The following is a 23900-nucleotide window of genomic DNA, read 5'->3' as shown; positions in this document are numbered from 1 at the left end:
GGGTATTTTCATCAAATCCCTGGAGAAAAGGGGGAAGGTGGTGGGAGCTCCTGTGGGGGGAAGAGAGAGCAGCCCCAGGCGGACCGGCCCTGCCCGCCATCGCCACCCCGCCCGGCGGCCGCTGCCGTCCGCTGGCTCTCGGCCCAGCGCCCCTCCACCCTGCACCCCTTCCTGCGCGCTGGCCCCCTGCACGCATTTACTGTGCCTGTGTCAGCTTCCCACGGCGGCCTTAACGAGTTACCACACGCTCAGTAGCTCGCAGGCCTGGAGGTCGGACGTCTGGGACACGGGTCTCACTGGCCTCGCTCAACGTGTCACCTGTGCTCCTGCTGCACCCAGCTCCCACGTCGGCCCGTGGCCCCTTCCTCTGTCTCCCAAGCCTGCAGCGTGGGGTCCTTCCAAACTCTCTCTGACCCTCTGGCTTCCCTCGTGTGAGGACCCCAGTGATCACACTGGGCTCAGCGGGATAAGCCAGGATCGTCTCTGATCGCAGGGCCCTTGACCTTAAACACACCTGCAGAGTCTCTTTGCCCTGTAAGGGGACGCACCCAGAGGCTCACCTAACTGCAGCTCGGGCTACCACTACCAGGGAACTCTTCTTGAAGGCAGGCATACGACCTATTTATCTCAAGCTCCCTCAGCCCCCTTCTTAACACAGACAAGGTGACGAGTACGACCAAATGGAATTAGTGAACTGAAGTCAGCAGAAGCCTCCCCCTCCCCCCCCCGCCCCGGCCCCGGGCTGTGCATCATAAACCTGGTCCCAGAGACCCCAGCGGCGGGACAGTGCCTTCTCCACAGGGTGAGCCCCCTCCCGGCCCTGCACCTGCCGTGACAGTCAGCTCAGCGCGGCCGGCGTCCGACGGATGCTGCTACCTCAGAGTGTGGGGCCAAGGGCAGGTTCTGGGGCTCGAAAGACTCAGGGGTGAATCCTGCTTCATCACGTGTAACAGAGCTGGGGGGGAGGGGTAGTCCCTTAACCCACTTGCCTGTAAGTAACGAAGATAATTCCTTATCTTCAGTGGAGGCAGCAGGATTCTTGCAAGGAGGGAATAAAATCAAATACGATAAAACGTGGTGCACGATAGTCACTCAGTAAATCCTCATACCTCTCCTTTTATCGTTCTTGCAGAAATTCGGAACCAGGAGCATTACACGCATCTCTTCTCCAGCTGCTGAAGCTGAAGGGAGGGGATGGGGAGCCTGGCATCGCCAGTCGTGTGCATTTATGCGATCAATTAATCCGACTCTAATCTGCAGGTGCAGCAGGCAGCCCCCCTGCTCCCCAACTTATGTTTAGGCCGAGAGGTGTTCCGGGTTCGGCCAGCAATGTCATTTACTCCCTCTGTCTCGGGTGTTTGGTTCTTCTTCTGATGTTGTTTTCCTTTGTAAAACAGATTCTCCATTCTAAGTGCCGGGACAGACACGAAAACAAGTCTCAATGGCAAAATCTCGTGAAGAGAAAACAAACAAACAAACAGAAAGGTCAGCCTCTACTGCATCATTTGGAAGCTGGGAAGAGACATCTGGGAGGACTCATGGTCAGAGTGAGGGGTGGAGGCTGGAGTCACCCCAGAAGCAGGTGGTCAGAGAAGCATCTGGAAGGTCCCCTGGAGATGCTGCCCCCACACCCCCAGGGGCAACGGGGCCCTTCTCACACCAGTGGGCAGGCGTAGTCCCTGGCCCCCTGGGAACGGAACCCTTGGGTGAGGTTTCGAAACGATCATTATTAGATATTTCACCTGTTGCAATTCGACGTGGGTGTTAAGGCTCCTAAGTTCAAACCCTGCAGAAGAGAGAGGCCCACGGAGGCAGAACAAGAACCTGTGTGTCATGTTGCTGAGTCACAATCCCAATCAGGATGACACAGGGCAGGGCAGGGGCTGGAGGAGCAGGGGGCTTGTTTCCCCATCAGAGGAGATGGTCACGTCCGGGTCAGAAAAAAAAAAAATCTGTTGGCTCGTGGAGGAGGGGACACCAAGACAGGTCCATGTTCAAGGTCAGTGTTCTCAATAAAGGCCGTGCTTCTTGATTGTAACTTCCAGGAAGGCAGGGACCCTCCCTATTTCCCACAGTATCCCCAGTGCCTGGGACAGAGCAGGTGCTCAAAAAATATTTGGTGAACGAACGAATTCCAGAACCATCAGCCAAGACTTCTGAGGGCAGGCTGAGAGTCAGCCTAGAGCCAACATCTCCTGGTTGGGTGTTCCAGGCCCATTTCTTAACCTGTTCGAGGCTCTAGATTCTCACCAAAACACAGGGAGAACACCAAACTGCCCCGTTAAAGGGGGCTGCGAACAGGTGCCATATGCTTTCTGCGGGGGGAAAGACAGGTCACAGGAGAAACTCAGATACCCTCCTTGAAATTAAAAACATGCCTACAGAATACTCTGTATTATGCATGGATCCACACATACGAAGTCAAGGTAGGAACATGAATTGCGAACATACGAGTCAGACTCACCATGGCTGTTGCCTCAGAGAAAAGGGTTGGGGGCAAAGGAGATAGGTTTTGTCTGTCATACTTTATTACAAGAAAAGATGAGCAAACGTACTGAAATATTAAATAGCTTCTTCTGGTCACTGAGCATATGGGGGTCTGTTACTTTTTGGTATTTTTATTTATTTTTTAAAGTTTATTTTATTTATTTTGAGAGAGAGAGAGAGAGAGGGAAAGAGCGTGCACGAGCAGGGGAGGGGCAGAGAGAGTGAGGGAGAGAGAGAATCCCAAGCAGGCTGTCAGCGCAGACTAGGGGCTCAGACTCACGAACTGTGAGATCATGACCTGAGCTGAAACCAAGAGTCGGATGCTCAACTGACTGAGCCACTCAGGCGTCCCACTTTTTGGTATTTTTAAACTTCTAACATTAAGAGCAATGCTTTGAACACTGGAGTAGGCCACAGACGAGGTGGTTATGATCACCACCGCGGACCCAGCGGCTGAGGCCAGGGTCTGAGGCTCTCTGAGCCTCCAGGGTCCCGTCCCTCAGCATTGGAGTCACTATGTGGCACGTGGGAGCCTGGCATGGTGTGGAGGGGTTCCAAGAGGGTGTGGCTGTTGTGGACCTTGGCCGCATAGCAGAGCTGCTCCAAGGAGGGGGTTGGCCCCCAGGTCCCCATCTGTTCCTGCTGAGAAGAGGGAGGTTAGATAAATCTCCCACAAGCTGGGCCTCTCCAGAAGGAAGGAACAGAAAATGCTTTCAAAAGGAAATCTTCAAAGCCTGGTAACCAGAGGTGGTCCTGGCAGATGCTTCCTGAATAATGCCCGGGCTTCAGAGGAGGGGACAAGAGAGACAAAGAGCGTTTGATGCGGGAGGCTCCGTGCAGCGGGCTTGCGGGCCACATGCTGGTTCCACCCGACCCTCCTCCCTTAAAAGGCCATCCTCGGGGCCCCTGGGGCATCCCTGCCCAGACACAAGTAGGATCTGATGCTCCCGGGCTGTGGATTTCAAAGTTAAATTCATACGGGGGTAAGAAGGGTAAAAAACGTTCGTATTGTCCCCGTCCCCAGGGAGTGGTGGCACTCTGGTGCTGCTCACGGCCGGGACACCTGGGTGCTGGTCCTGCTGGGGCCCTGTTGCCCTCTCTGAGCCTCGCTTACCAGGGAGAGGCTCGGGTGAGTGTTCGCCAAGGCCAAGCCCAGAGCTCAGGAGCCCTCACCAGACACGGAGAAAGCCAGGGTCAGGTGTCAATGGCCCTCACGTGACAGCCGTGTGGCAAGGGCTGGCAGACAGGCCCTTAGAGAACATCCTCACCCAGTTAAATCTGAATTTCAGACGAACAGCAACAAAACCAGTTTCTAGCGTGAAAAACATCGCATGGGACATACAGCAAAATATCGTACTGAAGAATTAATCTGACGTTCAGGTTTAACTGGGCCTCTTGCATTTTTATTTGCTAAATCTGGGCAACTCTGTGTGTGGCCACGCAGACAGCTGCCATTTCTGAGTTTGTGTAAGGGGCCACGCCCTCAGTTTCGTCTCCCCAGAGCCCGCCATCTGCAGCCCGGGCTCTCTGGGTGACCTAGTTCACTGGAAAATTCCAGGGATGCCTCTGGCCAGCCTGCAAACGTTATAAAGGTAATTTCTCTCACTACTAACTTCAGGAATGTCTCTGTGGTCCAGGTCCCAGGGCTGGGTACACTGGGGGTGCCATCCATCCATTCGCTACCCATCCGACAAACACCGAAGAGGGGCGCCTGGGTGGCGCAGTCGGTTAAGCGTCCGACTTCAGCCAGGTCACGATCTTGCGGTCCGTGAGTTCGAGCCCCGCGTCGGGCTCTGGGCTGATGGCTCGGAGCCTGGAGCCTGCTTCCGATTCTGTGTCTCCCTCTCTCTCTGACCCTCCCCCGTTCATGCTCTGTCTCTCTCTGTCCCAAAATAAAAAAAAAATAAAAAAAAAATGTTGAAAAAAAAATTAAAAAAAAAACAAACACCGAAGGCCTACTCTGAGCCTGCAGGTGTTAGACAGACACTAGGGACGCCTGTGACCTCTGGCCTTGGAGAGCTTCCCTGAAAGGAATACAGACAGGGGCGCCTGGGTGGCCCAGTGGGTTGAGGTCATGATCTCCTGGTCCGTGAGTTCAAGCCCCGCGTCGGGCTCTGTGCCGGAAATGCAGAGCTGTGTGACACACAGGGCAATAAAGTTGACAGAAACACTGACCCTCACTTGGAGGGTTAGGAAAGAAGGCCTCCGGGAGCCAACGAGTACCCCAGAGGAAGAGGGTGGGGAAGGGATCCCCTAATTCTGTGTAGGAACCTGCACACATTCTGGGCTCGCTCTGTGTTGTGCAGGCACGTGAGGGCCCCACAGAAGTGTAAAGAAGGCTTTGACAATGGAACTGAGACGGAATGCTCTGTCCAAGTCCAGATGCGCCCCTGAGAGGCGGCTCTGCAGCCCTGAGCCCAGCAGCATCGGCAGCGGCTTTCCGGTCAGGCCGATGCTGGGACCACCGCCTGCGGAAGGCGGGGCAAGAACCTTCTGAAAAAAGAAACCTCCACGTGGTCCTACGGACTGACACATTCTACCAAACGTGTAAGGAAGAATCATACCAATCCTACATAACCGCTTCCAAAAAACAGAAGAGGGAAAGGCACTTTCCAACTCTTTTTATGGAACGCTTCCCAAATCAGGTTAATGATGCCAGCCCCACCCTGCTACCAACATCAAAGATATGACAAGAAAGGAAAATTGAAGGGCAATATCCCAATGGAGCATAGACAAAAAGCAGACAACAGGCATTAGCAACCCGATTCCAGGAACACATAAAAAGAGGATGTATTTTCTGTTGTCTGGGTCGACATTTCGAAAATCAGTTAATGTAATTCATACCCTGACGGAAGTAAAAACAAAACAAAACAACACATAATCATACCCATAGCTGCAGAAAAGTCATCTGACAAAATGAAACACCCATTCATGGTAAAAATTCTTAGCGAACTCAAAATAGAAAGGAACTCCCTATATCTGACAAAGACCATCTACAAGAGCAAAAAACTACCACCACCACCAGCACCAACAAAAAACAACTGAGAGCTAACATCATACTTAAAATATTTAAAAAATCAGTGCATCAGGGTGGCTCAGTGGGTTATGCATCTGATGTCGGTTGAGAGCATGATCTTGAGGTTTGTGAGTTCAAGCCCCGCGTCGGGCTCTGTGCCGACAGCTCGGAGCCTGGAGCCTGCTTCGGATTCTGTGTCTCCCTCTCTCTCTGCCCCTCCCCTGCTCATGCTCTGTCTCTCTCCCTGTCTCTCAAAAATAAATAAACATTAAAAAAATTTAAATATTAAAAGAATCAATTGTATGTCTATAGTCAAGCAATGAACAATTAGAGTTTTTTAAAAAGTTCCATCTAAAGAGCACCAAAAAATTAAAGCACTACATATAAATCTAACAAAACGTGAACATGATCTGAATGCTAAAACAGCAAAATACTGATGAAATAAATCAAAGCATAGCTAAACAAACAGAGAGAATAGTATGGTCATGAACTGGAAGATTCAATATTGTTAAGATGTGAATTCTCCCCCAACTGATATAGAGATACAATGCAATACCCGTCAGAATTCTAGCAAGCGTGTTTGTAGATACAGACAAGCTGATGCCAACATATGTATTCCAAGGCGAAGGACCAAATATAGCCAAAAAAAAGAGAACAGAGTTGATGAATTCACAGTAGTACTTTATTTCAAGACTTACTATAAAAGCTACAGTTCTCAAAAAAGAGTAGCACTGGCAAAAAAAAAAAAAAAAATACATAGATCAAGAAAATAGAACACAGGGTCCAGAGAGATAGATTCACATAAATATGATTCATTCAGTTTTTAAAAAATCACAGAGACATTCAATGAAGAAAGGGCAGTCTTTTCAACAAATGATACTAGAACACTTGGATACCAGTAGGCAAAAAATAAAAATATAAAATGTCCCTGGAACATGATCTCTTATATAAAAATTAGCCGGGGTGCCTGGGTGGCTCGGTTGGTTAAGCGTCTGACGTCGGCTTGGGTCATGATCTCACGGTTTGTGGGTTCGAGCCCCACATCGGGCTCTGAGCTGAGAGCTCAGAGCTTGGAGCCTGCTTGGGATTCTGTGTCTCCCTCTCTCTCTCCCCCTTCCCTGCTCATGTGCTGTCTCTTTCTGTCTCTCAAAAATAAATAAATGTTTAAAATTTTTTAATGAAAAAAATTACCAAAAATCCCCATCCTTATACCTTATATAAAAATTACCTCAAAGTGGATCATAGACTTAAATGTAAACATAAAAGTATAACAGTCTGAGCCTCGCAGTCCTCTCCGTGCCCTGGGTGACACCAGCAGTCCCGATGCACAGGCTGGAGCTGAGACCCATGTGCAGAGCCAGGCCGGTGAGGCTGGGCCCCAACCGAGGTTGGCCTCTGAAGCCCGAGCTCTTGTCACAGCCCCCAGATTTTCCTGCGTGTGTGGCAAAGGCAGATAGGGAAAATGAGGTGCCTGTCCCACTGCAGAAGTCACTGTGACATCTCCACAGGCTGGCTGAGGGCTTAGGACCCGAGGATGTACTAAGTACCGTGACCGTTCTGTCTCCTTGTGGCCACTCACACTCTTCCCTCACCCAGAACCTGGTCCTAGACCTACACTTAACCAAAACTCTCCCCGACTTTCCAGGGCCAGCTACTATTCCTGGAGCCTTCCCTCGAGGTTTCAACTTCCTCTGGTTCTCAGAGCATTTTACCTGCGCCTCTCCTACCATCTCCCCGATGCCAGAGCACCACACACAGCATCCATAAGATACGGTATACACACACACACACACACACAACACACACACACACACACACACACGCACACACACACTGCATGCTGCCTTGGGTTCCTAAGTGCCTTGGAGAGTTTCTTTCTCGGCACCCCATGCAGCGTCCAGGCTTTTCATACAGAGTTCCTTCGTACATTTTAACAGGAAGGAAGAAAGAAAGGAAGGATGGAAGGAAAGGGGGGAAGGGAGAGAGGAAGGTAGGGAGGGAAGGAAGGGAGGGAGGGAGGGAAAGAAGGGAGGGAGGGATGAAGGAGGGAGGGAGGAAGAGAGGGAGGGAAGGCCGGGAGGGAGGAAGGGAGGAAGGGAGGAAGGCAGGAAGGCAGGAAGGAAGGAAGGAAGGAAATTCTGATCCAAGGGCTGGCACCCAAATCCTATTGCTTTGGTTAGCACATAACATGGGTAAGAAGAACATTTCTGATCAAGGAAAAGGACAGTCATGTGAAAGTCTTTAGAGTGGGGGCCACTGCCCATCCCTTGCCCCCTGGGGCTGGTCTCCCACTGGATGTCTGGGGCTCTCACTCCCACAGATGGAGTGGTGCCGTCCGCCAGGGCTGGGGCAACAGGCACCCCCAGGCCCCACCAGGCGACAGGACTTGGGCCAGCTGGCCAAAGGCCAGGGGTCCCCACTGGGCAACGAGGGGAGCGTTAACGACTCAAGCAGAGTGATTCAGCAGGTCACTGGGGTATGCCGCCGGGTCCAGGGGAAGGTTCAAGGAAACAGGGGTTTGTTCAGGCCACCTCAGAGTATGAGGAAGTCCCTTTATGATGCAGGCATGAAGACCACATGGCCACTGGGTGGGGAAGAAGCAAACCACCTCACAAAACAGAGCGCGCACACCCAACAGATGTGCAAATGTGTGTTCACCACGACACTTGTACACACGTCTGTAGAGCATAATTTGGAATAGCCTCAATTTGGAAACAGCCCAGCTGCCCATCAACACTAGAACAGATACGTAAATCGCCACGTATTCACACAGCGGAATTCTACACTAGGAGAATCGTGAGCCACAATTATGCGCCACGGCATGGAGAAACCTCACAAACACAACGATGACCCAAAAAGCTCATGCAAACAAGCACCTATCAGGGGATTGCCTTCACTTCAGTGGTCCTCGAACTGGGAGTAATTCTGCACCCCCCCGGGGACTTTCGGCGATGTCCGGAGACATTTTTGATGGTCACAACTGAGGGGAGGGATGTGCTATCGGCAGCTAGGGGGTGGAGGCCGGGGATCCTGCCACACGTCCTATAGCACACAGGACAGCCTGTGACAACACGGAATCCTCCGGTCCCAATCCCAAGAGTGTGCCGACTGAGAAATCCTGAGTTTTATCAAGGTCAAAACCGGGCAAAACTAGTATCTCGTGTCAGATTCAGCCTAGTTGCTGTGGGAGGGGTGAAGCCTGGGAAAGGAGCACGCGGAGTTTTGGGGTGGGCGCTGGCTATATTCTGATCGGAGACAGAAACACATCAAGCTGGATGCTGTCCCGTGCGTCTGTCCTACTTCCAAAGCTGTCCTTTAAGAAGACAGAGGAACAGCCAGGCTTGCACAGGAGTCCTGACTTTGATTCAGATGACTCCTGAGACGGACTTTCTGCTCAGACTGTCCATACCTCTCGGGACATTGCTTCCCCGTCTCTGTGCATCAAGCAAGGCTCAGAGCGAGCTCGCGCGTCTGTGGACGAAGAGCCCCGACGTGGCCATCGTTAACCCACACTTGTCCTAGCTGGCTGCCGAGACCCCGCGGGCCCCAAGAATGGAGACGTAAAGGTGGGGCGTCCTGAGGGCAGAGGCCACAGCACATCATCAGTTTGGATCCTCAGGTCGGCCAGTGGCACGGCTCGGTGGCTTTCACGAATGCCTTCAGCGAAAACGGACGCAGAACCTGCCTCCAGAAAGAGGTAAGGGCTTTGGGCCCAGGGTCCGTGTCTCTGCTGGCGAAGGACAGGAACGGGAAGGAGCGTGTGAGCATGCGAGCTTGTAAATACGTGGGTGTGAGGGGCAGGGGCAGAGGGAGCATACGCAGGAGAGAATTCGCGAGCACAGGTGAATGAAACTCTGCCATCCACACACCAGGTCGAACTCGGAACCTGGGTCTGCTGGTGACACGCCTCAAGTGTCTCCTCCTCTCCGAGACCTTGCATTTCTGCAAATAGGGTCTGTGTTTTATCTGCCAAAGGCTTTCCCACAGAGCGAGATAGGAGAGGCTCAGACAGTGCAGAGAGCAGAGTGAGGATGTGACAGGTGACCCGCTCGAGGGAGAAGGTGGGCAGCATCCATTACCAGCGACCCAGGGAAAGGGCAGTGTCATGGGACACTGATGGGGAAATCAGTTATTTTAAGAGTAAGTGACCAGGTGAAGACGGGAGGGTTCTGGGCCCCTAGAGTTAAACACCGAAGGCAATGGACCATCCTCTAAGGACAACCAGAATGCCCTCCAGAGTGGGGGAACCTTCTCTCATCAAAGAGCCTATGCTCCCTGGGCTCCTGGCCCACCTCCAGCTACTGGTGGCCTTTCGACCAATCCTCCTGGCTCAGTACAGAAGGCAACTCCCATTCTGAGAGCAGGGCTCTTGGGCGTGGAGTCTTAAGTGGAAGCAGGACGCCATCTTGCTGTGAGTTTCCTCCCTGGGACCTGGAATGTGCTGGAAGAAACGGTAATGAGCACAGGTTTGAAGACTTCTCCTTGACGAGAGGTTTGTGCTAAGGACCCCATATAAACTTCCAGGTTGTAAAAACAAAGGTCAGCGTGCCACAGCCTGGGAAGAAGGACCCCCAAATAAAGGGAGCCATTCCCTCTAAAATGGTAACAATTATGTCCTCTAAAAAGTAAGAGAGGCAGCATTTCATGGCATCTAGCTCAACATCCTCAGTGCCCTTCGCCTCCGTCTCATGCCTAATTCATGAAGGCCGTGGTCATTCAGTCTCTGAGCCCTGGCCTCTGAGGACAGTGGAGGAGGCTGAAACCTTCAAAAGCCACCCACGTGCCCGGGCTAGTTGCCCTGGCCCCATGTTGGCCATCACGTGTCCCTCTCATGTCACCTTGCTTCTATTTTTTTAAGTTTATTTATTTATTTTTGAGAAAGAGAGAGAGTGAGCAGGGGAGGAGCAGAGACAGAGGAAGAGAGAGGATCCCAAGCAGACTTCGTGCTGTCGGCACGGAGCCCGATGCAGAGCTCGAACCCACAAACCGTGAGATCGTGACCTGAGCTGAAATCAAGAGTTGGACGCTTAACCAACTGAGCCAACCAGCTGCCCATGTCACCTGGCTTCCTGCCCATCTCATACCTGCCCCGGTTAGAGAGAATGCCTCTCAAGGAGGTGGTATTTCCCCATCTTACAGATGATAAAACCGAGGCTTCAATGGATGAAACCTTCCCAAAATTCCAAAGCCTGAATTCAAATTGCCTGACTCTTATGGGGTTCGTAGCAATATTCCAGAATAATTATTATGGAAATCAACAGTCTGGGTATTATAGGGTTCCTGGCAACATTCCAGGGTGATCATTACAGAAATGAACAGTCTGTGTATTATGGGGTTCGTAGCAATGTTCTAGGATGCTTGTTACAGAAATCAACAGTCTGAGTATTAGGGGATTCGTAGGAATATTACAGGATGATTCTTATAGAAATGAATGGGCTCTACCATGTCCCAGTGCTCAGCGCCTGGAACATATAAGGTGTAAAGGTGATGAGGCGCCAGGGGACAGAAACTTTCTACAGAAGCCTGATGTTGAGGCATCGCTGAGGAACGTGCCTGGGTCCTGCCCCCCGCCCCCCACCAGCTGGGGTTCCCGACAATATCCACACGCTTGTTCTCCTGGAAGCAGAAACGAAGACTCAAACACACCCCGCTCTGGTCTCATTCGGAAACGGGAAATCCTTTTCTCCTCCCCATGGGGGCATCGGCAAGCGGCTTTGCCTCCTTCTACAGACGCGGAAGTTACAGAGCAGACGCAACGCCCCCCAGTCTGTAGGGAGTGTCCCGACCCCCGGCCCCAGGCTTCAGGCCTCCAGCCTACCATCACTCAAAGGAGCATCCGCCCAGACCCCAAGCCCGGAGAGCCCTCCCACGAAGTCACCCAGCCCCAAGCCACTTTGGATGGTGTCCCACAGAGAACTGGCCTCCAGCTTGGCTATGTCGTTGAAAGAGTGCAAGGCAGAAGGCAGTTCTGTCCTCCCGTCAAACTTACAACACACAGCCAGCGGCCCGCCCGTCTGCCTCTTTCTGTATGTAGGCTGGAGGTCAAACAATATCGTTGCCTGATGTCAACCCTTGCCACTCGTGTTGGCTGATGTTGACAGCATTACGTTGTATCTCCTTTAGCATCCTGGGACGGCAATGGGTCAGACCCCATCCCCCATCCCCCACATGGACCACACTGCCCTCCCCGCTCCTCCTGGACAGGAGATGCCAGGTGCTTACATGCTGGAGAGTTTGTTTGTTTTTAATTTTTTAAAATGTTTATTTATTATTGAGAGACAGAGAGAGAGCATGACATGGGAGGGACAGAGAGAGGAGACACAGAATCTGAAGGGGGCTCCAGGCTCCAAGCTGTCAGCACAGAGCCCGACGCGGGGCTCGAACTCACAAACCACAAGATCACGACCTGGGCCGAAGTTGGACGCTTCACCGACTGAGCCACCCAGGCGCCCCTGTAGAGTTCTTAACGAAAACCAAAGTGTATGACATAATAATAAAAGCGAATATTTATGGAACGCCTGCCCCACACCAGATACGGGCTGGGCCCTTTATGGGCATGATCACATTTTATCATGAACAGCCTCATGAGGTGGGTACCATCACCACACCTATTGACAGGGCAGGAAACTGAGGCACACAGTGAAAGGAGGGTGGTGAGGCATCACCGCACAATCCTCTCTGTAACCCCGGTGAGTGGACACCCCCATGTGCCAGCATGGCCCGGACAGGGAGAGACACCTCTTCTCTCGTTGGGCATCTAAGCTGGCCAGGAAGGCAGAGGACACATCAGTGACGTTTGCAAAAGTGACAGGGCACAATGACATCAGGCCGGTGCTGAACACACGCCGAGAGCTCTTAAAGCAACGTGTGTTTATTTCGGTGCCTCCCTCAGTAGCACTGAGCCACGGCGACACCGATCTCATTTAGCACCCCGGGACAGCAATAGGTCGGACCCCGTCCCTCCACCGCACAGACCACACTGCCCCCCCGCCTCCTCCTGGACCGGATATGCCAGGTGTTTTCATGTGGCCACCTCGAATCTCAGGCCGTTGCCTGTACCCTCCACTGCCTGTGGGTCCTCCCTCTGTGCTCGCGTCCTGTCCCGAGCCTCTCCTGAGCCGGCCAGCGGGAATGAGCGGTAACCCACCCGAGGAAGGGCTTCACAGTGTCGCCTCAGCCTCACACCAGCCTAGCAGGAGGTGGGTGACTAGGGGCTCAGGGAGGTGCGGTCGTTTCTCTGAGCTTGCACAGCTCTAAGTAACTGACAACTCCACATCAGCTGACTCCTAACCCTTGTCACTGCAGGCTACGTCATGGCTTTCTCCACCGGGATGGCGTGTTGATTTGTTCCTACAACTGATAAAACATTTCTTACGTTGCTTTGTGTTGTATTTATTGCACTGCACGGTACTTATTGTATACTTGTATTATATTATGGCACATTGGGTGATATAATGTTATATTATGTTACAGTCAGCTGCCTACTGGTCTGTTAGGTTACATTACATTACGTGACATTATGCTATGTTACATTGTGTTAAAAATAGTTGCAGTGACGTTATGTTATTTTATGTTGCATTAGGTGATGTTACGTTACATCACACTTAGCTGTGTACTAACATCACATGAGAGTACGTTGTGTTATATTAAGTTACATTATGTTACAGTGTGCTGAGTCCTTATCTTTCTTAGGGATTGTGATCTTGAGGACAAGAACGGAGTCTAATGTCTGAGTTCCCAGTGCTTAGCACATCAACTCGCATAGAGTATTTTATTTAAAAATTTTTTTTAATCTTTATTTTTGTGACAGAAAGAGTGCAAGCAGGGGAGGGGACAGAGAGAGAGGGAGACACAGAATCTGAAGCAGGTTCCAGGCTCTGAGCTGTCAGCACAGAGCCCGACGAGGGGCTTGAACTCATGGAACGCGAGTTCGTGACCCGAGCTGAAGTCAGACGCTTAACCCACTGAGCCACCCAGGTGCCCCTGCAGTGTTTTATTTTAAAAAATGTGCTCCATTAGTGGCTGTGCATTGTGCCGTTTGATACGATATCTACGTGGCAGCTGATGTGGTTCTACTTGGGACTGAACATGTCTAGATCCAGGAAACCCTAGGACCCAGGAAAACAAGGGTATTTTTGGAAAGCCTCAGAGCATCACAGAATTACGAGGAAAAAGCAAATTCACCCTTTTGAAGCCGTTGCCATAGAAACTCAGCACCACGCAGCAAGGGAAAACGCTGGCTTGTCAGAGCACACATCATCTTTGATGACCCATAATGGAAGGAACACCTGCCTTGGGGGACAGAAATGTCAGAGACAGGTGGTCTAGGACTCCCAGGACCTTGTCCTTCACAGTGCGTCCGTGGTCCTCAGTGCGAATCAGGGGCCCCCTGCTTGTTCTGAGAACCTCGAGGGGAACCAGGCAAAACCAAGTGGGGATGTTGCTGTCCTCCCTGCTGCACCTGATGGCCTCCTCTCCAAGGTCATGGCTCCCTGGGGTGGAGGGGTCACCACACGTCTGTTGGTTCAGCTAGGAGAAACTCCTGTCACCGTCACTGGGTAGAAGCAGTTCAGCAAACACAAAACAATGGGGGATTTTTTTAAGTCTTCCCTTAGGGAACAGCTGGCAAAAGCGGTCACACGTTAGTACCTATTCTGCCCCCAACTTACTCACTACGTCGTCAGAATGATTCAACAGGAACAGTGGGCCCAGTCCCCTGTGTGGGCCCACATCCTCCCGATCATACTAAATTCCCTTTCGCCCAGTGGAATAGAGTTTCAGGGCCTTGGGGTGAAGGGTGGGAAGTTCGTCCAATTGTTCATTCATTCCCTGGCTGAACAAATGTGGATTACATGCCAGGGAGACCGGCTGGAAGCCAGAGCGGCAAAGCGAAAACCCATGTGATCTCTACTTTGGAGGAAGAGAGCGAAAGAGAGGAAAAGAGAGCAGGAGGAGAGGGAGAAGAGGAGAGGGGAGGGGGGTGGAGAGGAGAACTAACACATGAAATTAATGGGAGCACAGCATCGCTCCGGGTCAGGGAGTGAGTACATCCTGGGGAGAAGGGAGGGGGGCAATGACATACCCAGCATGTTGACTCCCTCAGCGGACCCTTTGGGATCTTGATTCTTTCTTTCTTTCTTTCTTTCTTTCTTTTTCTTTCTCTCTCTCTTTTCTCTCCTTTCTTTCTGTCTCTTTCTCTCTCCCTTTCTCTCCTTTTCTTTTCTTTCTTTCTTCCCTTTCTCTTTCTTTCTCTTTCTCTTTTCTCTTTCTTTTCTCTCCTCTTTCTTTCTTTCTGTCTCTTTCTCTCTCCCTTTCTTTCTCTCTTTTTCTTCTTTCTTTCTTTCTTTCTTTCTTTCTTTTTTTTCTTTCCTTTCCTTTCTTTCTTCTTTCTTTCTTTCCTTTCTCTCTTTTCTCTCCTCTTTCTTTCTTTCTGTCTCTTTCTCTCTCCCTTTCTTTCTCTTTTTCTTTCTTTCTTTCTTTCTTTCTTTCTTTCTTTCTTTCTTTCTTTCTTTCTCTTTCTTTCTTTCCCTTCTTTCCTTTCTTTTCTTTCCTTTATCCCTTCCTTCCTTCCTTCTTTTCTTTCTTTCTTTCCTTTTCTTTCCTTTCTCCCTTCCTTCCTTCCTTCCTTCTTTTTTTTTTTCTTTCTTTCTTTCTTTCTTTCTTTCTTTCTTTCTTTCTTTCTTTCCTTCTTTCTTTCCTTCTTTCTTTTAGGTAAGGAAAGACCTTAGCTGAAAGTATTTTTGCTGTAAGTGGAAGGGTGACTATTGCAATAAGGAAAACTTTGGATCGCTTTTTAATCTCCCTTCCTCTCTACCACAAAATCATCTTCGGCAGTAACTGTGACAAGAGACGACACCACAAGGCCAGACATCACAGCAGGTGCCCACCGGGATCTCCAGGGGAACGTTTTTAAAATGCCAGAGTCGGGGCGCCTGGGTGGCTTGGTCGGTTAAGCGTCCGGCTTCAGCTCAGGTCATGATCTCATTGTCCGTGAGTTCAAGCCCCGCGTCGGGCTCTGTGCTGACAGCTCAGAGCCTGGAGCCTGTTTCAGATTCTGTGTCTCCCTCTCTCTCTGCGCCTCCCCTGTTCATGCTCTGTCTCTCTCTGTCTCAAAAATAAATAAACGTTAAAAAAAAAATTTAAAACGCCAGAGTCTCCTCCTACAGAGGATGTCCCTGGTGAATCTGCTGCACCCCTCCTCCACAGGGACACCTGTGGCAGCAGGAAGATGAGAGATGCGCGCCCCAAGGGAGAGAAATAGTAGTGTCCTAGGAAGCTTCCAGAAGGCTTCCATGAGGGGTGTCCCCTGAGACGGGTCCTGATGCATGGACAGAAAACCCACCAGGCAGACAAAGGAGGTTGTCTGTTCAGTCCCTGCTGACATTGGAAGCTGGGATCTGGGAGAGTAGCACTCTCTCCCCATCTTTTGTCGGCGGCTCTGGCTACTGTCCGGGGAAGCCGGCCGTCGTAGACGCAAGCCGCCTGGGACACGTGCAGGTGTGTTCACAGGGGTTTCTGCCACTGCCGGGTCAGAAGCCAGAGGGAGACTCTCCTCCTTCAACTGGGTTCGGGAAGCCACGTCACAGCCCCCTGCCTGTCCGTGGGAGGGAAAGGCCAGTGTGTTGTAAAGAAAACAGGGCCAGAGAAATAAAGGAGGCTGGTGCCCTGGGCATAGTCCGTGCCAGAGAGAAAAAAGCTGGTCCACAGGGCTGGCCTGGAAGAGACCGGCGTGGAAAAAACCAAGGGCTAGGAAAGCAAATAAAGATTGGGATACAACTTTCGTAATTCCCCCAAAGGACCTCACAGTCCTGTTCCTCAGGGTAAGAGGGCTTAAAAAAATGTTCTTTAATGTTAATTTTTGAGAGAGAGAGAGAGAGAGGAGGGCAGAGAGAGGGAGACACAGAATCCCAAACAGGCTCCAGGCTCTGAGCTGTCAGCGCAGAGCCTGACGCAGGGCTCGAACCCACGGAACGCAAGATCGTTATCTGATCTGAAAGCAAAAGCCAGACGCTTAACTGACTGAGCCACCCAGGCTCCCCCAAAGAGTTTTCTTTCTATGTGATAAAAGCCATGGTTTTACCATGTACTGATATTTGTTTTACAATTCAGGGCTAGGGAGATCTGAGCTGTCACTTTCAATCCTGAGAGCACACAGCAGGTACTCAATAAATGCTCCCAGGCTCGTTTGGGCAAAATCAAGTCTGGTTTATGCTCCACAGGAAACCTGCCTGTTGGACAGAAATCATCTCAGAAACAAGGCCATATTCTTCCTAAGAGTATTTAAGGCCAACAAGGTCCAGGGCGCCCCAGCTTGACAGCCCAAGAGCGAAGAAAGTACTTCAATCCTCTGTTGAAAAACCCTGGCCCAGCCTCAGCTGAGAAGTTTGGAAAGGGGTGTGGGGCTGTCCCCTGTGTGGCCTGGCAAGAACGTTGCTCAGAGTAGCGGTATTGAGGGTACCTGATCATTACCAGCGGCTGGCAGGGTGCAGGAGGAGGGATTTTCTCTAAGAAGAGGTAGAAAATGCCTCCTTCCCAAGCAATGATGACAGTCAAATGATTCATGTGTGGGCTGTAATCTCAATGTCTGCTTTTGCAAGAGGCAGAGAAGAACAAAGAGGGAATAAACCAGAAGGTAATACAAAGATCCTTTGGCTTCCTCCCTCCCTCTGTCCCTCCGTCCCTCCCTTCCTTCCTTCCTCCCTGTCTCCCTCCCTTTCCTCTCTTCCTTCCTTCCTTCCCTCCTCCCTCCCTTCCTTCCTTTCTTTCCTTCTTCCCTCCCTTCCTTCCTCCCTCCCTTCCTTTCTTTCCTTCTTCTCTCCTTCCCTCCCTCCCTTCCTTTCCTTCTTCTCTCCTTCCCTCCCTCCCTTCCTTCCTTTTTTTTCTTCTTCCTTCCCTCCCTTCCTTCCTTCCTTTCTTCCCTCCCTCCCTCCCTCTCTCCCTCCCTCCCTTCCTTCCTTCCTTCCCTCCTTCCTTCCTTCTTTTCTTTCTTCCCTCCTCCCTCCCTTCCTTCCCTCCCCCCCCCCTCCCTCCCTTCCTTCCTTTCTTTCCTTCTTCTCTCCTTCCCTCCCCTCCCTTCCTTCTTTTCTTCTTCCCTCCCTCCCTCCCTTCCTTCCTTTCTTCCCTCCCTCCCTCCTTCCCTCTCTCCCTCCCTCCCTTCCTTCCTTTCTTTCCTTCTTCCCTCCCTCCCTCCCTCCCTTCCTTCTTTTCTTCTTCCCTCCCTCCCTCCCTTCCTTCCTTTCTTCCCTCCCTCCCTCCCTCCCTCTCTCCCTCCCTCCCTTCCTTCCTTTCTTTCCTTCTTCCCTCCCTCCCTCCCTTCCTTCTTTTCTTTCTTCCCTCCCTCCCTCCCTCCCTCCCTCCCTTCCTTCCTTCCTTCCCTGATTGACTGGGAACAATCAGAGGCTCATCACATGGTTCAAGCGGAGAGAGGGCCACAGACATGCCACTTGACTGCGAGCCCACCTTCTTCACCTGACCCATGGGACAGCAGCCCGGCTGCCAGACAGGGGGCAGGTTCAGAGACAAAGAATGCATACAGCAGGGGCTTAATAAACGTGGTCACTTTCTGAGAAAAGCAGTGGGCAGCTAAGAGAGCTGCCTGCAAGGGCTTCTGACTTCACAACACGCTGAAGGGCCAGGGCAGATGGACAGAGGCTTTCTCTTCGGGAAGTCTGATTAAAATCACTCCTTATTAGGGAGAGATGCAGTGCCCGAGGGAGAAAACCAAGCCTTAGGACGGTCATCCCACTGAGGATCGCGCCGAAGCGTTTCTTTCCTTAAATCTTGCCCACCCAAAGGCTCAGATCACCTGCTGCTTATAGGTGGCCAACGAGCTCTGCCAGAAAGAAAACAGTGAATTAAACACACACACGCCCAGCCCATACTTCCTGCTGTGGCTGGAGGTCCACCATGCGCAGCCCCAGCCATCGCACTGGCTGGTGGCCAGTTTGAGACTTGGCGACACCTGAACAAGAGCCAGCGGCCCCCCGAGCGAACCTAACGGTCTGTAACGCGGGGCAACGCTGTGCATGTCCACTGGCAACGCGTCGCACCGAACCCCGATCACTCCAGCGGAGATAAGCGCGAGGACGGGGCGCCGGGCCACCCGAGTGCCACGTCTGACGCGGCTACCAGGGAGCTGTGTGACCGTGGACTAGTCCCTCACCCTCTCTGTGCCTTACGCTTCTCCTCCGTACGGAGGCCAACGAGAACAGCCTGGCCGGGGAGCCGTAAGGGCTTCACGGGCTGACATAGAGACCTTGAGAGCTCAGTGCGTGGCACGTGTCGTGGTAACTACCAGATGGGTAATTATTTGATAGGCCGCCAGATTCCTTAGCGTCGCTACTAGAGGTAGCTGGTGCATCAGGGAACCTTTGCCCACCCCCTGCCCAGGTGGCATCTCGCATCCTCTGATGTTGCTCCTCTCCGGACAGATGCGTGTTTGCGGATCTTGCTGGGCTGATCTGTGGGTGTGGGTGGGAGGGAAGAGGCGTCTGGCCGAGGTGAGGCAGGAGGCGCGTGGGAAACAGAGAGGGAGAAAGGACGCAGCCCTGCGGGTAAACTGAGGCCCGAGTGTCCGGCAGGAAGGCAAGCCATCTGCTCACATACACTCAACGCACCGTTTCTCCACCGGACCAGCAAACGTGCGCGACGCGGGAAAGCGTCCACACCCCACAAAGCACACCACCCCTGGCTCGGCTCGCTCAGCACTGGCTGTATAAACAGGGCCACTAGCATTCCCACTCTGCCATGGGGGGGATGGAGCCCCGTGGGGCGAGGACTTGCCAGACGTCCCACGGCAAGTGTGGGGCCCAGCGCAGACCTGGGCCTCGCCACCCAGGCCCACCGACCTCCTCCTCCTGTGCAGACCCCACCTCGTGCGGTCCCCTGCTCTGTGCTGGGGACACTGGGAAGCCCGGGCCAGCAGGGCCCTGCCTGATGTCCACAGGGACGACAGCCTAGCGGATGGAAGGGGGAGGAGCTTCGAGAGCAGCACAGAGAAAGAGCCTTGCTTTCATGCGCGGGGTCCAGGGCACCCGGATGCGTGGGCAAGGGGGTTCTGAACCCGACCCCGAAGGAGGGGAGCGGGGCATTCCAGGGACAAAGCACGTGGAGTCTGGGCCGTGCCGTCGGGGGCCGTGTGTGTGTCTGCCAGGCCGGAGCCGGGACCGGGAAGGTGCATTTGGGGCCCGGGCTGGGGCGGGCACCAGGGTCTGCTCCCAGGACTGAGGGTCAGCCTGGGGACTTGGACTTGATCCCCCCACGGGCAGGACAAGGACAGGATCCTGGGTCAGGAAGGGACTCGAGGCACCCAGCAGGTCAGATGCACCCGCGACGGTCCAGGAGAGGAGGGCTGGCCGGCCCACAGCAGTGCCATGGGGATTTGCGGACGGACGTTTGTGTGTTAAGAAACACCCCACTCCGCTAGGGAATAAATATCCTGCAATTTACGCCGCATCTGACCGCTGGGCTTCTCACGGCAGGTGACAGTAGGGAGGTCCAACCACAGACCTTCACGTCCCTCCTGCCGCTCGCTCGTTGTAGGACTTGGGCAAGCGTCCTCAGTTTCCTAATCTGTAGAATGGGGATGATAGGAGCCCCTCCCGGCACCGGGCCGTTGTGAAGATTCGCGCATATACGGCGGGCACCGTATTGGGCACTTAGCACACGTCCAACAAAGGTCGGGCTGCACCAACATCACTGCTGTTACGTGTGCAAAGCTGTGTGCACACGCGAGCACAGCCAGAGTCCCAAGTGAACCAGTGCAGGTGTGACCGAGCCTGTTTTCAGATCTACCGAGGGACTCAGAGTTACGACAGGTGCAGGTACCTAGCGCAATATGGCAGAACCGAGCGGGTTCGGACCCTCGTGGACAACCAGTGGGCCCCCCACCACGGAAGACGAGTGATCTTGCCACCAGCAGCCCATAGGCTCTATCCCAGAGGCGCCCGCGAGGGCAGGGCCACAACACGGACAGGGCCTGTCTAATGGAAAGCGTGTCTGTTTTCTTCTCTCGCTTTCGGATGTCATTTATAAGTAAAAGACATAAAAAGATATCGTTTATATAAAACAGATACAGTTTAACCCAATGTGATCAACAGATCCCATTCTGTGCCAAGTATTTACCCGATTCCTCTACGGCCAGGGAGAGGTGGCCAAGGGACAGAGCAGTACAGCGTGAGCCCCCAGCCCCCCCCCCCCAACGGCTTCCGACAGGGAAACTTTGGAGTGACCTCACTTTTGCATCAAAAATTAGTGATAAGAGGGGTGTCTGGGTGGCTCTGTCTGTTAAGCATCCGACTTCAGCTCAGGGCACGATCTTGTGCTTCATGACTCTGAGCCCCTCACTGGGCTCCACACGGACAGTGCGGACGGAGCCTGCTTGGGATTCTCTTTCTCTCTTTGCCCCTCCCCCACTTGCTCTCTTTCTCTCAAAATAAATGCATAAAAAAAAAGTGATAAAAAGATGAATCCTTTCTATACGCGAAGAAGCGTAAACATGAACTAATCAGGTTATTTCATGCCATAAAAACCACGAAAGCAGCTGGACTTTGCACAGCTCTGTTCGTTTTGGGAGCCTCATTCACACATCATCAGGAATACACTGGTTTCTTGAGAGTTTGCATGAAAGTGAATTACACCGAAGAAAAGAGTTAAAAATAGTGAATTCTATCAATACAGGAGTCATTGGGATTTCACGATATTGTTGTTTTAAGGTGTTCCATTGTTTTTGAGCCTCTATTTGTCGGTTGTGATTTTCTGTCGCTGTTGCCCCTGGTCAACACAGTCGTGTCCTTTCTGTATCTCCTCCAGCTAAAACTAGGAAGAGCCTGTCACTCTGAGAGAGGACCCGGATCCCTCTGGGGAGGACAGCAGCCTGTTGGTTTTGGGACCCCATCCCGCCTGAGAGGACAGATTCTGATGCGTTTCCCGTTTCACCTGTAAGTCCCTAGAGCATGTCTGAGCGTCTATGTGGGAAAACCTGAAACGTTAGCGCCCGTTCAGAACTGTCTGAAGGGACACCCGGGTGGCTCAGTCGGTTGAGCACCCAACTCCTGATTTGGGCTCAGGTCACGATCTCACAGTTCCTGAGTTCAGGTCCCAAGTCAGGCTCTGTGTTGCCAGAGCAGAGCCTGCGTGGGATTCTCTCTCTCCCTCTCTCTCTCTGCCCTTCCCCCGTTCATGCTCTCTCTCTCTCTCTCTCCCAAAATACATAAACATTAAAAAAAAAAACCGCTCTGAAGGGGCGCCTGGGTGGCTCAGTCAGTAGGGCATCCGACTGAGGTCACGATGCCAGGGTTGTGGGATCGAGCCCCAAGTCGGGCTCTGCAATGAGCATAGAGCCTACTTAAGATTCTCTCTCTCTCTCTCTCTCTCTCTCTCTCTCTCTCTCTCTCTGTGTGTGTGTCTCCCTTTGCCCCTCTCCCCTGCCCATGCTCTCTCTCTAAAATAAAAGACAAAACAAAACAACAACAGCAACAAAGCTGTTCCAATGAATCCTGTTCTGCTTTAAAATGTTCTCAGATGGGGTGAGGGATTAGAGCTTATTAAGAAGTCTCAGCAGGAAAGTTAACTATTGACCACCCCCCACCCCAGGAGCATTTTATTAATGCGCATAATTATAATAAGCCAATATTCACAAGGTTTTTAAAAGTGAGAACGGGGAGTTAAGTGCTGGGGGTCAGGGAAGAGGGTCAGTAGAAATGATGTCAGTAAGGAACGTTCTGGTGGATAAAACATAGCTGGGGCAGGGGCAGCTATTTCCAGGAGACAAAAGATCCATTTGTGAGTAAGCTGTCTGTGTGCAAAGGAAGCTGTGTGCAAACAGAGCTGGAGAGGAGTGGCAGGTGAGGGAGATGGGTCCCAAGGTCTGGCAGGGATCAGGGGACAGGGACAGTGATGTCGGTGAGCAAGTCCTTGGGAGGCACCGGCTCTGAGAGGGCATCTTCAGGGGCCCCGGGAATGGTCTGCTTCTTGACCTGGATGGCAGTCATGGGGGCGTCTACATGGGTATGTGTATGTCGAGGACGCTCTGACAAGGCTCGTGGCTCGTGTATCACCTACAGCACAGGACACAAAGCAAGGTCAGCAAAGGGAAAGGTGCAGGTGGGTGGAGCCCATAGGCACCTGTTTCGGGAGCGCCTCCTCCTGGAACAGTCACACAGGATGCCCCGTGCTCCCCAACAGCGGGTTCGGACGAAATGTCCCCAGTGTAACCACAGGCTGCTCAGCACCAGGTGTTCACCAGGGGCCGGTCACGCAGGCACCTTCTGCCCAGCACCTACCCAAATTCCAGACTCCGGGAAGGAAAGCCGGTGTCCCATGTAAACCGTACTGTTTGCAGTGTGAACGGTCCTTAGCAGTTGGGATGCGGGGGACCCTCCAGCCAAGCGCTAACTTTGTATAAGCAGGGCTTTCACAGGATGGCTGGGACACAGGCCTGATATGTCAACCACTGTCACACCATCTGTAGATGCTTCAGGCTGCACACTTCAGAGATGGGCTCTGGATGCTAAGTTACGCCTCCCCGGAAGCAAACAGGAAACCGGGATCCACAGACACGTTTGCTTGAGATGTGAGACCTACGAAGCTGTGGGCACAGGCCTTTGGTTGGCCTTCGCTGGGACACATAAGAAGATAATTACGTATTCATGTAACAGTTACCAGAACGTTTAAGGTAAATCTGATGCTGAGTCTTGTCCTCAGAAGGTCAAGCCTCGCTGTGTTTACCGAGAAGACCTGCCAGTTTTGATGTTGTAACGAATGCTTTGTTTCAACAGCCCTGCAGGCTATTGACTTACAACTCTGACTCTGTGACTATTGTTATCCTTTGTTGGAATATTTGAGGTGGAAAACGATCTGGTCACCCGGGGTTGTGGACTAGGTTTGCTTCGGGAGGATGGTCTCCACCACCCTGGCTGTGAGTTGCCCTCTGACCAAACTGGTGGGAAATCGGTTCAAGGTGCTGATTGCCTCAAAAACGAGGAATACAGCCGAAGGCTTTGGCCTCCTTGCACACGATTATTACTTTGCTATCTTGCGAGTCAGTCACTGACAGATGAGCTTTCGACTGCAACACACTGAATCTCCCCCTGCTGCCTACCAGCAAAGCTGACCCAAAAAAGAGCTAAAAAAAAAAAAAAAAAAAAAAAAAAAGATGGCAAGAGAACCAACATATTTGAGACAAGGTTCTGGGAGAAGGGACCGGTCTGAGTCAGGAGGCTTCGCCAGCTGGAGTCAGGCTGGTCAGAGGAAGCACAGGGCGGTCAGCAGACCCAAGCGTGGGTGACGGGGACCCTACCGCTCTTCCCAATCCCCACTCAACCCTTCCAGACAAATGCCACTGGCTCAGTCTTACAGGCCAGGAAAACAGGTCCAGAGCTGCTAAGTGACTGGCTCA

At 52.3% G+C, this 23900-nt stretch overlaps 1 protein-coding gene and 1 long non-coding RNA gene across 3 annotated transcripts in view; one reads left to right on the top strand and one right to left on the bottom strand.

Annotated features, from left to right (window-relative positions):
- The window catches only part of CB3H14orf132 (chromosome B3 C14orf132 homolog), a 69963-nt gene that overhangs the window by 10092 nt on the left and 35971 nt on the right, over positions 1 to 23900 (bottom strand). The gene's annotated exons all lie outside the window — the stretch shown is intronic.
- LOC122239700 lies at positions 1913 to 23563 on the top strand. Of its 2 annotated transcripts, none has more exons than XR_006219078.1 (3): positions 1913 to 1999; positions 21314 to 21441; positions 22974 to 23359. It is a non-coding gene; the product is annotated as an uncharacterized LOC122239700 (long non-coding RNA). The 2 variants fall into 2 exon arrangements; XR_006219077.1 differs by lacking the exon at positions 1913 to 1999 and adding an exon at positions 8098 to 9200 and having other exon boundaries at positions 22974 to 23563.

The sequence above is a fragment of the Panthera tigris genome, chromosome B3 (genome assembly GCF_018350195.1).
Source record: "Panthera tigris isolate Pti1 chromosome B3, P.tigris_Pti1_mat1.1, whole genome shotgun sequence".
NCBI classification, from domain to species: domain Eukaryota; kingdom Metazoa; phylum Chordata; class Mammalia; order Carnivora; family Felidae; genus Panthera; species Panthera tigris.
This window is presented reverse-complemented; position numbering and strand designations above follow the sequence as displayed.